The sequence below is a fragment of the Megalopta genalis genome, chromosome 6 (assembly GCF_051020955.1).
Source record: "Megalopta genalis isolate 19385.01 chromosome 6, iyMegGena1_principal, whole genome shotgun sequence".
NCBI lineage: Eukaryota > Metazoa > Arthropoda > Insecta > Hymenoptera > Halictidae > Megalopta > Megalopta genalis.
This window is the reverse complement of record NC_135018.1, coordinates 11,417,475-11,431,887: the sequence shown is the minus strand read 5'-3', so window position 1 is coordinate 11,431,887 and position 14,413 is coordinate 11,417,475. Positions and strand designations below refer to the sequence as shown.

General features: G+C 33.7%; 1 protein-coding gene across 1 annotated transcript in view; it reads left to right on the top strand.

Annotated features, from left to right (window-relative positions):
* Positions 1-14,413, top strand: part of LOC117227282 (uncharacterized) — an 84,939-nt gene that overhangs the window by 7,062 nt on the left and 63,464 nt on the right. Inside the window, exon 2 of the mRNA XM_076522564.1 lies at positions 10,735-11,101. The gene's annotated coding sequence lies outside the window, so the exon portion shown is untranslated. The remainder of the gene's footprint in view (positions 1-10,734; positions 11,102-14,413) is intronic.

The following is a 14,413-nucleotide window of genomic DNA, read 5'->3' as shown; positions in this document are numbered from 1 at the left end:
AGAATTTCTTCCGTAAAATTTTCATTTATTTTCTTTAATCTGCATTAGATAAATGCACCATGAAAAAAGTGCAATCGCAACTGGATTATTTAGTACAACTAATGGACAAAATTTTTACCTCGCTAGAATCAAAGCAGCTTCCGACGAAAAACTATCGATCATACTTCGTTAAAAACGGAATATCAGACGAGGTTCGTCAAAGAAAATTATTCGCAATGGACTTTTTTAAGACTCAATTGTTCCGCCGCGCAGTCCCTGTAGGCGATGCAAATATTTTTTCCTTCTCGACGCCGTGGTGCATTCTACGATACCTTCGATCGACCGATTATTCCTGCAGAATAATGCTTCGGGGTTCGTCAGGATTTTATCGGGCTTCGTTTACGAATACGCAGACGTCGACGCTTTTAATACTTGTCGCATTCTTTTTCTGAGATATTCGGACAACAGGATCCGCATAATAGAGTTGCGGGAACGAAATCGTCCGGCTAACGTTTAATGCACACCGATTTATTTTCGCTGTAACAGTGCATCAATTACCGGGAATACATTGTTCTTTGTTCCTTTGTTTACTGATAGATCTCTCTTTATGGTGCTGGCTACATCAATTTAGTAGGACACAAATAGTTGTAATTATGGCCAGTTTTTACATAAACATCATTTGTGGCAGTATTAATATTATCATGATTGCAGTTTTCAAATCTAGATATATGTATCACGTACCAAAAATGAGAATTCTTTTGAATTCGCTTATGTTATTATTTATAATGTTCCATAATTTATCTCAATGGTAGTAGCAATCGAAGAGGCCCGAAAAGTATTCATGTTCTTTTTTATCAGTAACATTTTTGACAATATTTTTTGATCACGTTTATGAGACGTGAAGAAAAAACAACAGCAATTATTTTGATTCATTTCAACTTTCAAGTTTCAACTTTCCCAACCAAGCTATTTTGAAATTGTGAGAGTTTTTTGGATCTTAATTCGAGAGTCAACGTATTTTGCAATGTTTATTTCACTCAGTAGATTTAAGAGTAGCTTCTAAAAAGTACAACATATCTGTTGGATACTCTCTCTTACTAGGAAAATTAGTTAAAAGATTCGAGAAAATGTGACTTACACCACTTTAACCTCATCAATTAATGAGAGTCAGTTTTTCACGCGGTAACCATTTTGCGATATTTCGGTCATGCTCGATTACAATCGCCAATTTTCCCCAAAATCAATTTCGAACGAGGATCAGTATCTGAGGGAGATAAGGGTGAAACATGACGCTTCTAGCCGTGTAACGGGACGAGTCAGTTAATGTAAACAAGTTCACGTGCTCGATACAGGTTCGGCTCATTATAATATAGACCTCTTATTATACATTATATTGAGCTGGCCGCCAGGCTTCGTGTTCTTTATTAATAGCTCATTAATATAGTCAGCTTCTCTGAGACACCCTGTATTTTATGCAAATGTTTATAAATTATAAGTAAACTATGTGTCCATTCCATTTGCGAATTTATAAAATAGAGGAACAAATTCACGCTGAAAATTGATGTAGGAAACGAAATGTTTCCATCGTCGTCAATGTTTGTGAACAAACATAAAGTCGATTTTCTTGATAACGCAGTCCCGGATTAAAAAATATACAAAATCTGTTTCTTATTTTTTCATGTAAAATCACCCTCTGCTCGGTTATACTACGAATTCCGACCTACCCTGTATACTTTGATATTCTTTATGAAATTATATATTTTATAATAGTGTTGTATTTAAACAAAATATGAAAAAAAAATCAAATATATATATATATATATATTGTAATTACAGACTTTTCAAAGAGATTGCAACAGCTAACTGGTTAAAGAAAGTGCATAACATCTATATTCTAAGGAAAGATAGTTTGTCCAAAGATCTACGCTCAAAGTTGTAATTTAATCAAGTTCTGCGCGTCATATCAGACAGTCCAGTTTCATACACATTTTACTTTTTGACGGTGGTCAACGGTCTCTGGTAAAGGTTGAATTCTCGTGAATAATTGCGTGTTTGTGTTCACGGAGCGTAGCACGGTGTTGCGACCTACGGTTGCCCCTGCTATTTTCCCACCACCCTCGTTTTTTTTTGTCTTGGGCTTTCTACACTTCCATTTTACTCTAACCTACTATGTATAAGAAGAGACCCTACTGCCGCTTTAGCGTTCTACTAACGAGCAACGACCGCGGAAGTGCTGAAACGACGCCTGGCAATTTCAGTATGCACCAGCTCAAGTTAAACGCCTACCAAACGCCAGCTTCCTCTTTTGTCTCGCGATTCATTTATTTAATTAAACGAACGATAAATCGTTCGGGGAAACGATTGTCAACTGTTTCACGAATCCTTGACAAATAAATGATCGCGCGAACTTTTCCATGTGAGATCGATCACTTCGCAGTTAGTACCTAATTTGTTCTCTCGTGCGAAGCAACAGAAATAAAGGAGTTAATTGCTTTATGAATTAATTTCGTACTATCTATGCTAAAATAGCAAGAGTTAATTAACAATCTGCAACTGTTCCATTACGGTAAAGATTGGAAACTTCGTCAGAAAAAGATACAGCATTTTTTACATTTGCTAATACGCTTAGTCGCTGTTATTATTTATTTCGGTGCATTTGTGAGAAAAATGAGCAGGTGAAATACGGAACAATGAGAACAGTTGAACATTTCCAAAATAGTATTACAATATTCTATAGTATTGTTATACTATTTTGAATTTACCATTAACAGAACGAATGTATTTTTATTCGTCTTCTGTTCACTGCAATCGAGGTGAACAATTTTTATTTTGCATAAAGATCCATTGTCTAGTTATAATTTGATTTCTAAAATATTCGCCTTCAATTTTGTATCGAAAATTTAGCAAGTGGACACAAATTATTAAGAATGATGTTTAAAATTAATCTAGATATTATTATTAAATTTATAATATAATTTTTCTTCTTTTACTTTAAAATAAAAATAAAAGCGATCTACTTTGAGATTTCGAAATAAAAATGTTCATTCGGAATAACGCGACACCTCTAATTCTGCTATCACAATAGGCGATCTCAGCCAGTTGAGTCGTAACGAAATACTATTCAGAGTTCAATTCGCAGAGGATTTCCGAGGGAAGAAGTTCTTTGTCGTGGTATTATCCGTCTTTCTTAAAATTGAATTACTTCGTCTACCTTCTATCAAGGAAGTTATTATTTGCACTTGACTCGGTAACGGCGAGTTTCGATTAGCGATAACCGTGCCGAGTCTGTTTTACTTTCGAATAGGTTTCTTATACCTTTCCCAGTTTGTTATCTAGTTTGTGGCCGAGGGAAATGGTCGGACGGATATTTTAAATCGGTCCTAACGCTACATTCATCAAAAATTTGGGTTACCCTTGCACACCTTTAGAAAGTATTACCCGGCTCGTTGTTATCTTTCGATTATAGTTCTCGCTTCCATCTTAGTCTTTTGCTTTTCCGAAAACGAAGAGATAGCCGAATGAAAATTTCAATATGAACTTTGGATGGCGGATTATATATATATATATTTATATATAATTATTTAAGATAATTATTCGAATGAATTTCTTTTAGTTAAATATTTTATTCGAACAATTCATTAGTCGTCATAGAATATTCTATCTATTTATTCCAATAATCTCTTATTTGAATAATTTTTTATTCGATACGAGTACTTTGTTCTGTATGTAGCACGTAGGTGCTTTTAATCGGTTTAATTAACACTTTGACCGCCAAGTCTTTAAAGAAATCTGTTCTAGACACTAACCTTTCTTTTTTTAGATAAGTGAATAATAAGTAAAAAATAATAAATCTTTTTTTATTAGTAATAAAGCTTTAACGAATGCATCGCGTCGTGGTGGACGTCTACGAGGTATGTAACTCGCCATTGCAGTCAATATGTTAATCGACTGATTGGAAATTGAACTTATACAAAAAATTGAAATTGAAACTTATACAAAAAATTAAATTATGCTCAAACTCAACTCTGGTTCTAACCTATTTTCTGATTACATAGCAGGAAATTATCGATTCATACTCGTAGGACACCAACTCCAACTATCAAGTGATAGGTTGACAGAGCCGTGTTCCCTCAGCGCAGCGTTAGACAATAATCAAGTTCCCGGTGGATGCAAAAAGTTAAATCGATATCGGCCGCGTGACTGGACGCGTCTCATAGTTTGCTGAAACTTTTCCAGAAATTCGCGAGGGCGTGCTTCTTTTTCTGTGCGTGGTCGCACGTACCGCTAGGCTTGGCGTCGTCGTTCAATTGGATCGAGAAAAGAGGATACGGGAAGAGATAGGAGTGCGCCAGGAGAACGAGCCGTGTTGACAGAAACGGGGATCGACATACGGCGAGGATGTTGCTTTATACCAGTAATACGTCGTTTATCTTGCGGTCTATATCCGTCTCTTCGCCTCTTACGGTCGTTCGGTGTCTATATCCTGCCCACCTTTTTTCCCCTCCGTTCCTTCGCGGCTTCTCCGGTACGTAATGCCAATTGCGCTACGCGTTTATTAAATACCGTAGAACTTCGATTATTCGAAGTAAACATGAGAACATGAACGTTTTTTTCTTTTTTAACCATTCAAAATGAAATATCAAGTTGTACCATCACATGATTATTCAATACAGCGTTTAAATCTCGTACTTATCAATTCTGTGGCTGCAAGGAAGAACACCATAAGTCATATGTTTTAACTTCCGAGATATTGTTGCTTGAAGTTCTGATTACTAATGCTCGTCTTAGTGGTGCTTCAAATTACATAATTTTTTTGAGTCGATAGAATTTGTTTTCACGATGCCTTTTTCTGATAAATACGGAAATCCTATATGTTACAGTTCAATTAATGCATTAACTTAAATTTTTTGAAATTGCGATTCATGGCGTTTTTCCTTATAGCCACAGAATTATTCTCGTCTAAGACCTTCGTCTTAATGCTAATGTCAGAAAATGCTAAAAAATTTAACACTAAACCTATCGGGACGGTCAAAATGATCGTTTTCACATGTTTTCGTGAGAAATTATTGACTATGCCTCTTTGTTCAAGCCTAGATTATGTTAATAATGGCGAAAAATAAAAATAAATTCAGTCTTGTCATTCTTATAAAGCAACACACGTTAGTAATGTTTAGAAGTTGATAGGTTGAATGTTAAATTATAATAACATTTTTTCTAGTAATTTGTAGCTGGACACACGTTTCTCGCACACAAATATTCAAGAAAATAGTTTTAAATTTCAATGAAAAAATGAACAAAAGAATGTCATTTTGTAATATATGTATGTTTGAAACAAATCTCTTATTATTGGATAATTGCAGATATCCTTATTTAACACTCAGATGGCGGAGCTCGGGCCCATTTGGACGCAGAGTATAAAAATTATGTATTGATTATCTAGTTTCTGACATGTTAAAAAGATTTTCCTTCAGCTTGTAAACAAAAATGAACAATTTGGGAACAGGAGACACGATTATATTATTATTACAGTTGCGGATTATCAACAATTATAAAAACGAGATGCAAGGGTCGAATAATCGTATCTCCTCTTCCCAAATTGTCCATTTTTGTTTAAAAACTGAAGGAAAATTTGGGAGAATTTACTGTATCTCTATAAATATGTTAGAAGAAATTGATAAATAAGATTATAATCGAAACCACTTCAAAAAGATGAAATCTTTGAAATGATGTTCATCTCGATTAACAGCATTTCTTCGTAAATATTATCGACCTCGTACCGACTGCTGCTTTCTTGAATAGCACGAAATGAGCCAGCAGACTCAGCAAGCAAAAACATGTGAGACATGCAACAGCTGGCGGACGAGTATGACGTTTGCTTTATTCAGTTCTTATACTTACATGCATGACAACATGCCATTCTCTGTTTGGTTTTATTATGGAGCGAGTATTGTCGACGTGATTCACAGCTGAAACTCTGTTGCGCGTTTGAGGAAACTATCTCAATCTTTGTCTAGCAAAAATCATTACCGATTTTATTCGTCTTGCATAATTCATTTACAGTTACAAGAAACTGAACCAAAATGTTTTTCTGTTAGAATTTCAGATGGAATCGAATATCTAAATCGATAGATGAATTTTTAAGCAAACCGCTTATTACACTGCTTTTAAGCACATTCAATTTTTTTTACAAAACACGAATTGTACTCATAAGGTTTACCATTAAATTCTTCATACCGTGTAACAATGAATGTCGTTATGTACAGTAATGAACACGTCGTCAATAACCCTGTATAAGATTTTATAGTACAATACAAACGAAATATCGAAATCGAAAGCTGCATCAGTGTAATGAACAAACATATTGATATAAACATTCAGTAAAGATTGTTGATATTCCTGGGAATTTTATTGTACAGAGTGATTCGAAAATGATAGAATCAAAGTTAGAGAGATTCTATGGCGAAAATGAAAAACAGCGTAACTAAAAGGTCGTTTTTAGGAAAACTATATTTGAAAATCAGTTGAGCACAATCCACAAAAAACAGATGTTATGGATTCCACTATAGATGGCTACAGTGATCGTTTTTGTATAAAATACAAGGCATTGGGAAATCGCTCGCGATAACAACGGGTAACAGCAGTTGCATTTCGGTTATAATACGCTGCAATTGTAAAAATCATGCAGTACATACTCCACATTCGATTGTGCGATAGAAACTGTTATCTCTAATTCGATATCGTTCTGATGATCGAATATTACTGATTAAATTCGTGTTAATGCTTTGAAATATTTAAAATGAAATTTAGGTTAGTATATATTTCAGCACACAATTATTCAGAAAATTAGCAATTTGGATAATGGAACAGTGTTAAATATACCAAATTCTTTTCTCATTTTTTTCACGTAGAATCGCAGGATTTTTCTCGCAAGCTTGTTTAACGGAAGTGGCACTCATCAACCTGTATAATTCTGAAAGTTGCATATCCTTAATTTAAACAAAAATATTTCTGACAACATGAATCTTCGAGAGATATTAGAATTTATATTTTAGATTTATTATTAATACATTATTATTAATACATTCCAACTTATATTTGAAATTTCATTTTATTTAAATTTTTCGGTTTTTCGAATTCGTTAAATATTTATCATACCGATAGCTCGTATCTGTCGTCGTATTGGACGATTTGGAAATTTTGAGGACTGTTTCCAATTGAGCGGAAACAACAGAGTTTATCAGATCAGTTTATCAAGAACAGAATTTATCTTTTGGAATCGAATTTTCAGACGGAGATCGTCGCGCATCATTCGTTAAATATTTGCCGGCGCGGCGTGCATGGCGCACGAACGATGGAAAATCGTTCTCTATTCAATATGTCTGTTGAATTGGCGTTAGGTCCGAGTTAGGGGAAATTGCGCGGGTACGTGCGTTTGCGCGTGAACCAGATCAAACGTTATGAGTCTGTTAACGACATCACGCTAACAATAATCGCAAACAATGAACATTAAAAATGTTACCCGTGAACTACTATAAGAAATTACACGAGCCCCTCAAATCACTCAAATATCTTCCAGAATACTGACTTCATTAAACAATAGTTGCCACGATATGGACATCGACATATTTGCCGTTACAATTCATGATGAAATGTCAGTGAATTTCAACAAATAAATTCGTTGATGCATTTTAATACATCTAGAATTGAATTTAATCGTGTGTCTGTAAAGTGATTAGTAGGCTGCAAATCTTTATGCAAAATACAAATTTTCTTCATAAATTGCAACGAAGAAGATAGAAATTTCGTTTTTCGTTTAATAGTTTTAGTGAGTTGTTAATAATGAATAGATAATTTTTAATTCTTTTAATCTCCCTAACGTTTCAAATTTCACCAATCTATTTGAATTATAAATGCATAAAATCTGCAATCTAGTGATTAGCGTCTTAAACAAATTAAAATCGGTTCGAATCATGTCACGTGAATAAGTCATTTGTATTGTGTCATTCGAAAAGTTTCAACATTTATTTACGATTAAATAAAACAGTTTTTACGTAAAAGAATTTTTCAGTATCGATCAAATAGCAAACGATGAATATATTTAAATCTTTAATATTAAATAATTAACTGCATGAGCAACGAATGCTGGACGAATGAACTATCACAGCATTCTTCTTTCACGTTACCTACGGTTTATTAAAACGAGTTTTTCCAAGGGGACAGAGAAATTAAAAAGTTCGAGAAAACTTTGTTTTCTAAGAAACGGTTTTAAGTAACTCTAGAACTAATTAATTGAAAACGGAAGTTTGAAACTAAAAATCTTTTATCCCTGGAGAGAGGGTTAAGAAGTTCTATGTGATGTCGGAGACTCTACGTCAGTGGCAATGAACCTTACAAAAATCTTCATTCACCAACTTAATTCATAGTTTCAACAGTTTGGAGAACGTGATCGTTCGAAGTTTTGAATGAAATTAATTACAAAAATTCCAGTAGGTTAAACATTTATTTTGTTAAAATGAGCAAATAATATTAATAATGAAACAATTATAAATGAACAATGATTAGATGATATCAAGTAATAAGTGATAACATTCGCAACAATGATAGAAACCTCTATGTGTCAGAAAAAGAATACAAATTAGAATATTACTGACCTCCATATTTAATGGTCTATCGATATCAGACCTCCGTTCCGAGTATTTCGATAATTTTCTACGGAAAAATTAAAGTGATGAGTATAAAATAAAACAAGTTAGTTGTTTCATAGACATAATATGTTAAGGTTAAATTGTTAATAGAATTGAACATATTAATAATATGTTCAAATTAATAACTATTTCGATTAAATACGATGTGGAACAAGAAATGTTTTTAGTCCAATTTTATGTGAAACATCAATATCATATGGGCCGGCTTAATACGTCGGATAAATTAAGCACAGAAAGACTGAAATTATTTTTATTCAGTCAGTTTCAACCTGACTTTAAGCCGACATCAATGCCTAAGCGAATCAGAAATACGAGATCGTCGAACGTCGGTGAAATAATGTCAAGTGGCTTAACAAGATGTCGATCGAAGTCGCACATTTTCCTTCGAATTGCAGCGAGCGAACCGCGTTTCCTGCCGGCATTAACAAATCCAGCGGGATTTCTCTTCTATCTGGAATTTATTTGAAGCTCGTACCTTTTGCAAATTATGCGTTAAATATACGGTGCATAGCTTAATTTCCGAGACAGAAGATAACTAATTCTCACTTAAAAAAAAGAACTATAAAGGTATCGCTAAGCTTCATATTAATTGCGAATGCGTCAAACGACAATTTTAATTTTAACGAATAAGACTGATTAACCAGGTGATGTTTTAGTAGAATTCTTCTAAAACAACTTTTCTTTTTGATACGTTATTTTACAACAATCAGAAGAAGAGAGGAATTTCTTTTGCTGACTTTTTTATGCTAGCAATTGAATAAAAATATTATTCTTTAGTAACAGTAATATATTAGATAAACAGCCAAGGAAAATGTAATTGAACAATTGTTTATAATAGTAAGCGGTAAATAAATAATGGATATGTAATGAATATGATCGCATATGAAGCACCTGTTAGACACAGTCTTATAAATTCTCGCACCAGAACGACAAAATAATGCTTGGAAAAATGATATGTCACTTACTATTGAAAATGTATTTCTTGCAATTGGTATTTCGCTGGTACCACTTATAATATCGAGTGTATCTTCGTTTCGGACGAAAAACGAACGATCCGTTCACAGAATTTCCTCGAAGCTGGCTGCTTCTAATCGCTGATCAATGTCAATGCTGTCTTCTGCACTTAAGCGTCTCCCTTTCCGCTATATTACTGCCTTTGCAACTAATGGCTCGAATCCATTCTGTTTCAAGGGACTGGAATCCCTGACCTTTGGAATGTACTGTGTCTGGGAAATCAATCGAACTATCCCCCTTTCCAGAGTAAACCTGATAAAACCTCCATCTTGGAAATCCAATCGTTAGACAGATTATCCGAAAATATAATCTGCAAGCTAAACATCATTCAGGTGACTTTGAATTCGATGTTATTGATAATGACTTCAATTAGGGCGCATTACATTCGATAGAAAACTGTCGATATCACAATTCGCAGCGCACGAATAGCTTATTGTAACAATGATGGCATTATCCATTCACGCATTACTTGATATTGATAATCTTCACGGAAAATCCAATTACGAATCGATTTGCAGTACAATGTGTCAGACGTGAGCAGGTCCGTCTCGAATCATGAATATTATAACTGACAGATATATAAATAAGTAAATGTATCCCTATGAATATAATATATAATTAATTTAGTAGTTGTTTATTCTTTTATCACAGTTGCCTCCGTTCGAGATAGTATTTACAATGTTTCCATCATTGTCAATATTTGTAAACACTATATTGGATGGCGGCAATTGCGGTAGAAAAATAGACGACAACTAAATCCTTTACAAACATGAACAAACTCTGAAGTCAATTTTCTCGAAAACGCAGTTCCGGATAAAAAAATGTTCACCCCCTTCTCGGTTGTACTACGAATTGCAGCCCACTCTGTATATGCGTTATCAATCCGTATTATTACCGTAAAATGATCCTCATTGCGTTAGTAATGCGATATTACCGTTAAATGCTATTTTGACCAAGAATCGATTGCTACGTTCGAGTTTCACGCTATATCGTTTCACAGCTACATAGTCTTCTTGAAAATTTCCAATAACCGTAGCTTGCAGTGTTCACGTTACGTGTGAAATGATATCACGGAGGCGGATAATGATCTAAGAATTTCGAAGAATTCTGCTGACGATCAAGGCTACATAGTTCGTCGCGTGGGTGACAAAGCCGTTGCTTGCGTTCATCACTGTGTCTATGTGTGTGTAATGGTGGAGAAAGTTGCACACGCACGATGCAGCTGATGACCTTGAACTCCCTGCTGATGTTCGACCTCGTGTTCCTGTTCTTCTTGTTCCTCGTCGGGGTCTCCTGCCTCGTCTACTACCTGCCTGGTACCCGTTCGAATGATTTCGCTCCGCATGAAGTCATTACGGCGAGAACGCCACCGCGTTTCGACGCACCGATCGACAATGTTTAAGGTAAGACTGGTTTAGACCCTCCAACAGATGTATAAAATAGCTATTTGATGAAAAGGTACATTGGTTATCGTAACGATAGTAATCTTGCTTATCAGTCAACAAAACATGCCGAGTAACAAAATTAAATAATATCTTCTCAGTTTTTTATGTAAAAGAATATGTGAAATCTTTTTTCGAATGTAACACAGTTATTTAAATATTTGTGATGAGAATGAATAATTTTGTTATTATTGTTTTATTTACATCGAGCCTTCACTCCATTGAAAAGAGTTATAGGGTTCTCTCATTTATCATAAACCTGTATAATATAGATATATTTTAACTAACTAGTACTCAAATAATGTGTTTAACTAAATTTCTTGCATGTCGTTTCTTCTATACACGTTTGTACTTGTATCTTTGTATTTACAGTTTCACAATTTATTCTTTAAGGATAATTCTATAGATGAATCTCATCCGTAATCTAGTAAAACTTGTTTTTTAATGTGATTGTAATGGGTTGATTGAAAAATGGGAGGATAAATTGTCACAAGATGGTTGCTAATATTACGATATTTACACCTTCTGCTTAATACAACTTTTAATTCGATGATATCTTAATTAATTTTTTTAATAGACTCGAAGTGGTTGTTTGACATGCAGTCAGAATTTTCGAAGTTTACATGAAGAACGTGGCACACAAAAGAAAATTATGAGATATCGAATGCCACGGCGTAAATATTACAAGAATTTCATCAGATTCTTCATCTGTTTCGTATATGTCGTATTCGTTTAGGTACACGGATCTCGTTGCATGCGCGCATTAAATTGTACAGAAACAGAAATGTAGAGGCTCGGTAAAGCTTCTTCAGCGTTGTCATAATATTGGTCGTTCGTAGGAAGATGAGAGTTATTTATTCTATACATTCGCCGGAGAAGTTATCGACATTTTCCTTTGAAGCTTACAAATATGAGCCGTAGGGTATTACACGTCGTCAAAGTTTCTCGATGGTATCGAAGTACGAGTCAAAATTCGGATAGAAATTAATTTTCCTATGGCCTCTTTTTATTACGAGTAGTCTGTGGATTTCATGTATTTATGGTAAAAATGAGTGGATGAAATGGAAAACAGTGAAATGATTAAAAGTAATTAAGGATGTTCCTGTATTCATTTCAATTCATTACAATTATTAAAAAAAGAAAGAAAATTACAATTGGCTCATTTGTGTTGGAATCGATGCAACAAAGCTTTATTTTTCGTAAAGATCCTCAGCCTAGCTATGAGAAACGCGTGTAATTTCGAAGAATGTATTTTGGAAGCGCAAAATTGAAAAACGTATATGTTAGGAAATTTATGAAACTGTAAATAAAATGAAGACAATTTTTTCGTTGTTATTCCTATTTTGATCACTGTCATATATAGTAAATACATAATTGAATAGTATTGTTCAGTTTTACCAAAAATATAATATAAACTACTTACTCTACTTAAACGAACTACAAATTATGACCTAGAAATCGTCGAACTTTGAACTCTTGTAACTTCGTGTAAAAAATCTTCCGGCATTCTGCCAGCCCTTATTTCAAATGTCAAGTCTCTACAATCACGCCCAATAATTTTTGGGTGGTAATTTAGAGTTCCTATGGAAAACTTTGCAAAATGTTAATTTATTCTTTTATTAATAAAATCGATTGGAAAGTACGATAAATTGATAAAAAACGGAGACATTCATGACATTTAATTTCCTTTTTCATTCAATTATTCGTGAATTCAATTGTTAACGGGCTCGTACACAGAACTGCAATGAACATTTGTAACTTTTTCGGAGAGGAAGAATTTGAATTTTATATTTAGGGTATTAAATCATATATTTGATGTATAGATTCTGTACTTTTGATTAAAAAATTATTGAAATTAAAAGCGCAGCAGCAAATTCCGTGAGACTAATTTTTCTGACCGCGCCTACCATATATTTCGTGCAAAACGCGAGTAGAAATTTTCTCTTAAAATGAATAAAAGGAAATAGTTTTGTTGCTGTTAATTGCAAAATTGTCAATTGTCCGCAAAATGATGGTTATTTAAACTAAAAATGGTTATTTAAACTCTTAATTAACATAAAGAATGAACGATATTTAAAAAACAAAAATAAAAATTAAATATTTGCTTCTATTAGGTTGGCAAGAAAGCAATTTCGATTTTGAAACAACAACCGGAAATAGTTTCTCGACAACCCAATATATAAAAATCACTGTAAATTTCAACCCAGTCAGACTGTTAGGTTTCGACAAATATTGGCAACCATTTCGGAAAGAACAATTTTCAGGAAAATGTATTTGAAGTTTTAAACGCCATTTGTAGGTACCGCTGGAGTCTACGCAGGCCATAATTTCATCAATTTTATGCATTTTAAAATTAAATTTTCAGAAAATTCAATTTTAAGATAGTGCGATGGAATCAACACACATTGACGGAAAACCGATTTTTAAGCATAATAAAAGTATTATAGAATTTTTTCAGTTTAAAAGCGTAGTTTTAAAGAGACTAATTTCTATTAATCCTATTGTAAATAATTGAACGAACAACGCTTATTAGACTTTTTATATTTGTTCACATGTATTTTTGAGGTTATATCATCTACTAAAACAAAAAAAAATAAGTAAATATATCTTCATGAATATAGTATATAATTAATTTAATTGTTGTCTATTCTTCTACCAGAGTTGCCTCCGTCCGAGATAGTATCTACAATGTTTCCATCATTGTCAATGTTCGTAAACACTATATCGGACGGCGGCAACTGCAGTAGAAAAATAGGCGACAACTAAATCCTTTACAAACATGAACAAACTCTGAAGTCAATTTTCTCGAAAACGCAGTTCCGGATAAAAAAATGTTCACCCCCTTCTCGGTTGTACTACGAATGGCAGCCCACTCTGTATATGCGTTATCAATCCGTATTACTACCGTAAAATGATCCTCATTGCGTTAGTAATGCGATATTACCGTTAAATGCTATTTCGACCAAGAATCAATTGCTGCGTTTGAGTTTCACTCAATATCGTTTCACAACTACATAGCCTTCTTGAAAATTTCCAATAACCGTAGCTTGCAGTGTTCACGTTACGTGTGAAATGATATCACGGAGGCAGATAGTAATCTAAGTATTTCGAAGAATTCTGCTAGCGATCAAGGCTACGTAGTTCGTACAATACTTATTAGACTTTTTATGTTTGTTCACATATATTTTTGATGTTACATCGTCTATTAAAAGAAATTTTGTAGTAATTACGAATAAAAAAGCCTATTCATGCGATTTCTTTTATTTATTCTGA